This window comes from Pteronotus mesoamericanus, unplaced genomic scaffold (genome assembly GCF_021234165.1).
Source record: "Pteronotus mesoamericanus isolate MK-2021 breed Mesoamerican mustached bat unplaced genomic scaffold, CSHL_Meso_final scaffold_54, whole genome shotgun sequence".
Classification (NCBI taxonomy): Eukaryota; Metazoa; Chordata; class Mammalia; order Chiroptera; family Mormoopidae; genus Pteronotus; species Pteronotus mesoamericanus.
The window spans coordinates 25,781,251-25,788,817 of NW_026555321.1; the positions used below are offsets into that span (position 1 = coordinate 25,781,251).

Consider the following 7,567-nt stretch of genomic DNA (forward strand, 5'->3'; position numbering starts at 1 on the left):
GAAATTCCATACGGTTTTCCACACTGACTGCACTAGTCTGCATTCCCACTAACAGTGCACTAGGGTTCCCTTTTCTTCATGTCCTTGCCTGTGCTTGTTTGGCGATTTATTAATGACCATTCTGACCAGTGTGAGGTGATGTCTCATTGTGGTTTTAATTTGCATCTCTGATGGCTAATGATGTTGAGCATCTTTTTGTATGTTGATGGGCCATCTGTATGTCTTCCTTGGAGAAGTGTCTATTCAAGTCCTTTGTCCATTTTTTAATTTGATTGTTTGTCTTCCTAGAGTTCAGTCATATTACTTCTTTATATACTTTGGAAATCAAACCATTGTCTGATGTATCATTGGTAAATATGTTTTCCCATATGGTCAATTCCCTTTTCATTTTACTGATGTTTTCTTTAGCCATGCAGAAGCTTTTTAGTTTGATGTAGTCCCATTTATGTATTTTTTCCTTTATTTTCCCTTCCCTAGGAGATATATTGGCAAAAATATTGCTACATGGGATATCTGAAATTTTCCTGCCTATTTTTTCCTCTAGGACTTTCATGGTATCACAACTTATATTTAAGCCTTTTATCCATTTTAACTTTATTCTGGTGTACGGTGTAAGTTGGTGGTCTAGTTTCATTTTTTTACACGTACCAGTCTAGTTCTCCCAACACCATTAATTGAAGAGGCTATCTTTACTCCATTTTATGTTCCTGCCCCCTTTGTTAAGTAATAACTGACCACAGAGACATGGATTTATTTCTGGGCTCTCTATTCTGTTCCAATTGATCTATGTGTCTGTTCCTATGCCGACACCAGACTGTTTTGATTATAGTGGCCTTGTAGTACAGTTTGATGTCGGGTATTGTGATCCCTCCTACTTTGTTCTTCTTTCTCAAGATTTCTGAGGCTGTTTGGGGTCTTTTTTGGTTCTATACAAGTTTTTGTAGTATTTGTTCTAGATCTGTGAAATATGCCATTGGTATTTTAATAGGAATTGTGTTGAATCTATAGATTGCTTTGGGTAGTATTTTAATGAATTTATATATTAGTTCTTCTAATACATCCAATCCATGAATACAGTATATTCTTCCATTTATTAGTATCTTCCATAATTTCTTTCTTCAGTATCCTATAGTTTTCCAAGTACAGGTATTTTACCTCCTTGGTTAAGTTTATTCCTAGGTACTTTATTTTTCTTGTTGCTATAGTCAATGGGATTTTTTCCCTAGTTTCGCTTTGTGATAGTTCATTGTTAGTGTACAAAAGTGCCCTTGGTTTCTGAATATTGACTTTGTATCCCGCTATTTTGCCAAATTTACTTATTAGGTTGAGTGGGTTTTTTGGTGGAGACTATAGGGTTTTCTATGTGCACTGTCATGTCGTCTGCACACAATGGCAGTTTTACTTCCTCTTTTCCAATTTGGATGCATTTTATTTCTTTTTCTTGTATGATCACAGTGGCGAGGACTTCCAAATCTATGTTGAATAAGAGTAGTGAGAGTAGTGAAAGTGGACACTCTTGTCTTTTCCTGATCTTAAGTAGAAAGCTTGAGTTTTTGCCCACTGAGTATGATGTTGGCTGTAGTTTTCTCATATATGGCCTTTGTTATTTTAGGTATGCTCCCTCTATTCCCACTTTGCTGAGTGTTTTTATCATAAATGGGTACTGGATTATATTAAATGCTTTTTCAGCATCTATTGATATGATTATATGATTTTTGTCCTTCATTTTATATATGTGATGTATTATGTTTATTGATTTGTAAATATTGTACCATCCTTGCATCCCTGGGATGAATCCCACTTGATTATAGTTTATGATCTTTTTAATGCATTGCTGGATCCAAATTGAATGTTAAGGTGTTTTTTAAAAATTCCATTTCTTCCTCTATTGAGTGGGAAAGTTTAGCTTTGATTTTAGTGGTTACTCTTAGAAACTTTAGCAGGTACCTTTAATGTTTAAAGATAATCACCATCCTCCCATCTTCTGTATCTTACTATTATCATTATCCACTAATCCAAATTATTTTTTACCCCAATCTAGCCATTATTATCATTTAATAGAACTGATGCTTGTTTAGCTTTGTGTATGTATTTATTATTTTCTTTGTTCTCAGTTTCACCTTGTACAAGATCCTCGTGAAACCATTTTTCTTCTTTTGGCCCTTTGGTAAAGGCATGCAGTAGTAAACTCCATTCTTTGTCTAAAAGGCTATTGTCTTCATATTTCTTTCCCTAGTTTTATTGAGGTATAACTGACAATTAAAATTGTATATATTTAAAATGTACAACTTGATAATGTGATATATGTATACATTGTGAGATATTTACCATGATCAAGCTAATTAATATATCCATCACCTCAATAGTTATTATTTGTGCATGGAGATATCATCTAGAAAATTTCAAGTATATAATAGAGTATTGTTAACTATAGTCACATTTTTTACGTTACATCTGCAGAACTTATCTTGCATAACTGAAACTTTGTACCCCTTGACCAACATCGCCCCACTTCTCCCTCCCTCACAACCTCCCGTAATCACAATTCTACTCTCTATTTCTATGAGTTTGATTATTTTAGATTCCACATATAAATGAGATCATGAAGCATTTGTCTTTCTGCATATGGCTTATTTCACTTAGCATAATGCCCTCTGGGTTCATCTATGTTGTTGCAAATGCCAAGATTTCCTCCCTTTTTAAGGCTGGGTATTTCATTGTGTGTACATTGTGTGTCCCACATCCTTTTTATCCATTCATCCATTGACAGTATTGTCCTCTCATTCTTTTTTTCTAGAAAGTTTTTATTTTTCTGTTATGAATAATTGCTTTTTGTAGTTTTCCCCAATAACTTTATTAATTTCATAATTACTATATGTCCAACTGGGGTCCATGAAATAACAAAATAGTTTCCCATTTAAAGAAATAAAGGCATCAGACATAATGAAAGACTCTGATTAAATTGTTTTACATTTTTAGGAATAAGAGTGACTGTATATTCTTTTGTTTATTGGACGGTAATTTGGTAAAATTTTCATATAATTTTTAATTATTTATGGTTTTCCATGCTTTCTTAGGCAACATTACCAAATTACAGCTTTTTAAAAAGTTGTAGTACCGTGTGTAGCTTTAGTATGACAGCATTTTTGTTTTAAAGCTAGAATCAGGCTGAATGTGGCTCTCTTTTTAAAGCTAAAATTTATGTCTTAAGTATAGCTGTAAAACACTATTCTAGGTTCCCATTACCTTTAATCAAAGAGTGATGACAATCTTGTTGAAAAGTAAAATTATGTATTAAATGATGAAAGTTCAGGTTGTAGTAAAAGTGAAAAGAAAGGGAAGAAAAAAACCCTTGTATTTTTGATTAAGGCTTTACAGAATAAAATTTGTATTTAATCAGAATGACTATCTGGGACCCTTTTCTGATCTTAACCTAAAAGAAGCAAGTGGAATTGTTAAATATTTTGGGGTTTTCTTGTCATCTACTTACTGCTGCAACCCCAAAAGCATAGTGCATTAATTAATATGAAATACTTTTGAAATGCATAATCTTTTTGAAAAAATGGAGCTATACAAAAAGGTCACATACTGCTAGACAGGATGTTGAAATAACTGATGTGTGATGTTTTTTAAAGCCTTCATTTTTGTCAGCATAAATTTCCTTTAATTATTTTTTTTATTTCCAGTAGGATTTCATTCTGAGGTTTAATACATCAAGACAGTACAAAATTTTACAATTCAGTAATTCTGGATCACAAGTCATTTAAGAAAAAAATGGAAAGGTGAATCTTACTTAAGAAAATTAATTCTTTTCTTTTGTTATATCTAAGTCTTCATCCTCTTCATCATCTTCTCCTGCTTGTTGATCCTTTCTTAGTGGACAGGTAGATACCTGCTTTGTTCCAGACCCACACTTAGCTGACAGTGATCTCTGAAGAGGTGACTTTGAATTTGTTCTTACAATATCTAAATGGGATGAATAATCATGTGGATAGAGAGAATTTCTAAAACCTCTAAATCTTCATCAGTCTTTTGTGTGTTTTGGTAGGCAGCAGTGTAGACCTCTAAACCTTTGCTGTGAAATAATATTTCAATAGTGATGAATTCTGAAAATAAAGTCTTTTTATGTTTTATTTTATGCTTTTTAAAATTGTCAGTAGTTTCCACCAGATAACAAGATGTTCAGGTAGCATCCATTGTAGCTCTGTAATTTCATTTTTGCCTGTGAAATAACATGTTGATCAGCTGGGTTTTGCTGATGGTGTTCTTTCTTAACTGAGCTAACTGTTTAGCTTCTCGATTCCTTGATGTTAATGTTGCTTTGAGGTCATCTTGTTTCATTTTTACAATGGTTCTATAAGCTTTCAATGGTTCAACTACTTTGGCTTTAAGTATTTCAACCTCTGCTTGTTGATAATCCTGAAGTTTGGCAAACTCATCAGCAAAGTTTTTCAGGCCCTGCTTTAAATTTGGGTTCTCTGTAGAGGCATGTAGAGGTTCACCAGGAGGTCTGCTTTGTCTCGCAGTCCAGCAGTTTTCTGTACATAAGCAGCAAAGATTTGGCACAGCTCTTCAAAATGCTTCTCCATATTTATGATAGCATCCTGCCGTTGTCTGGTTTGAGCATCCTGGTTTCCCAAGCTGTACCTCAACATCTTGCCTTGAGCACTGCCGTGACCCTGGACTGGGGCCCAACAACGGGCTCCGAGGCCCCAGGTTTGTGCTGGGGAGCCAGCCGAAGCCGTTGCTGGAGCCCGAGAGTTGTCCTCTTATACTTGAGTGACTGGTAAGCTGACTGTAGAATTCAGGTAGTTATTTTCCCTCTACATACTGAAAGTGTTATTCTGTTGCCTGTAGCTGCTATTCTTGTGATTATTGGTCCTCTTGTTCTTTTATAAGTAATCTGTCTTTTCCCTGAGGCATTTTTAAAGGTTTTTCTGCAATTTCACTATGATGTGTCTATAATGTGATTTCATTTTTACTTTTCCTGGTGGGATTTCTTGTGATTCCTGAATTTGATGATTCATGTGTTGAAAAATTATTTGTCATTAGTTTTCAAAGATTGCCTGTCCCTAAATTACAGCTTCAGTAACTCTAATCAGACATAATTTAGACCTTATTCTATCCTCCATGTCTCTTAGTGTCTCTTATATTTTTCATATCTTTATCCTTGTGCTGCACTCTAAGTCATTTCTTTAGATCTGTCTTGCAGTGCAGGACTTCTCTATTCAACTGTTTAACCAGTTCCACTGAGCTTTCAATTTCAATGATTTGAGTTTCTGTTTCAAGAAGTTTTATCTTTTATTTATCCATCCAATCAGCCTGCTCATATTTTTTTTAATCTTCACCTGAGGACGTTTTTTCATTGCTTTTAGAGAGAGAAAAGGAGAGAGAGAGAGAAAACCCCGACTGAGGACTGAACCCATAACATAGGTATGTGCCCTGAGTGGGGATCAAACCTGCAGTCTTTCGGTTTATGGACAACACTCCAGCCATCTGAGCCACACCAGCCAGGACATTTTTAACAGTTTGTTTGCTTGAGTTTTCAGTTCTGTTTTACTGTGTTCAACATTTTAAACTTACTTAGTTCATACACTGTACCTAATTATTCCAGTGTCTAATGTCCTTCTGGGTATAACTTTACTACAGGTTGTTTCTGAAGATTTCCAATTATGGTTCCTCATGGCCTACGCCTTTGTGACTGTGAACTCTAACTACTCTAAACGCCGGGGAACTGAAGGGGCCTGGATTGATAGTGTGCTCCTCCGGAAACAATTGTTTTTGCCTCTGCTAGGTGTTGCCGAGCACTGCTGGCTTGAGACCACTGTAATTTCTTGACTTGGGGTTTCCTGGATTGAGAAGGTGGTCTAAGTCTGAACCCAGACTTGCAGAGTGCAGGGCTGTGGTTATGAATTCAGCAAAGTCTTTATTTTCTTATTTTCTTTATCTTCATTTGGATTTGAGCCTAAGATTAAATTATGGATCTAAAATGGTTGAGTTATCTTTTCTTCCTTTGATGGTGGGCAGATATTTTTTCCTAGTCCATCATTTCACTGAGGGTATAGCCCTTCAAAGGTCCCAACTTCTGTGTGCAGGAGAGGTGCGGGATAGGGGATCTAATCACATGTATGCCCAAGGTCTTGTCTTCCCTATTGCCAGTAAACCCTGAGACTTCAGCACCCTGGTATCAGTAAATGCCCCAGAGCTGCCCTGGTGTAGCACTGGCTCTCCAGGCTGGAGGCCTGTCTCCTCTTCACCTCTGACACTTGCATCTGCATTTCAGCTCTGCATTTAGAAGGATTGTTAAATGTGTTTCATCCAATACTTTGTTTTTAAAAAAAACTAAGACTTTGTTTGTTTATTTGTTTTAGAATATCAAATCCACAATATTACCAGGAGTAGAAATCCTTATCAGGATTTTGAAGTATGAGTAGGAGTTCAATACTGGCTATGCCATAGCCTAGCACTCATCCACTACATCTGTAATTGTTTTATATGATGGACGTGTTGCTCAGCCTGTTTTAGCTCTGTGCAAATTTCTCAGACTTAGTACATGGTTCTAGGCCAAGCAGGACTTCCTGCAACAGAGCATATGCATGGCTTAGCCCATGCTGATCCCATCCCAGGCTTTTCTGCTTGCATTTCCACATTTGGCACTATTGCCATTACTATTCCATGTCATGCTAAGTATGTGGCCCCTCTACATGGGGACATGTCCTTATGCCTGTCCTGGCTAACACTCTTGTCCTCATTCTGCCTCCTCTGTCTTTCTGGAGACATGGACCTTAGCCTCAGGACCCTGCATCCCTGCTGGACTGCCCGCCCTGCTTCCTTCTTCCCATACCTGGGAGCCAGACTAGCATCTTCCAATGTCAAGTAGCACTTGAGATATCACACTTAGAGATTTGTTCTCTGCATTGTCCCTTCTAGAAGAGACCTGTCCATTTTCTATTGACTGTTAAGACTTTAGCGTGAATAAACCTATCTGACACTATAATAATGGTAATAGCTAGTGTTTATTGAGATCCTGCAATGCATAAGTGATTTTTATTGAGACCCCCACATTGAGAGCAGGGTTGAGGAAAGATCACTCTGTAGATCAAGATATTGCCTGGTGTCTGTTGCTGGCCAAGGGAGTATGGAGATGTGTTCAAGATGTTTTCATGAGGGCCCTGAGGGCTTGGAAAGGGAAGTCATCACTGGTAGGGGAGGGGGACAGATAAGGATTCATCATTTATTCAGTTAACAAACACTTCTTGAGCACCCACTGGCTGCCAGGCATTGTACTGGGTGCTGGAGGTAAGGTAAGAATGAGGACTGGCCTCAGGGAGCTTAGAAGAGCCTGGCCTGAGGCAAGTCCCTGCACATCCACCCTAGTCCTTCACTGTACAGATGAAAGAAATGAGGCCCAGAGAGGGGAGGGAACTGACTCAAGGTTGCACAGCAAGTACTTTCATCACTGCAATAGGGAGGATGGCCACTTCCCTGGAAGTCAGTGTGGAGGCCTGTGGTCAGCCACAGACTCTGCCCCCTCAGGGGCTGCTAGGGCTGGGATGGGGTTGGGGGT

The 7,567-nt window shown here is 37.5% G+C and overlaps 1 pseudogene; it reads right to left on the reverse strand.

Moving 5' to 3' along the window:
• Positions 1 to 3,802: 3,802 nt before the first annotated feature.
• LOC129088046 (CBY1-interacting BAR domain-containing protein 1-like) lies at positions 3,803 to 4,655 on the reverse strand (annotated as a pseudogene).
• Between the last annotated feature and the right edge of the window lie 2,912 nt (positions 4,656 to 7,567).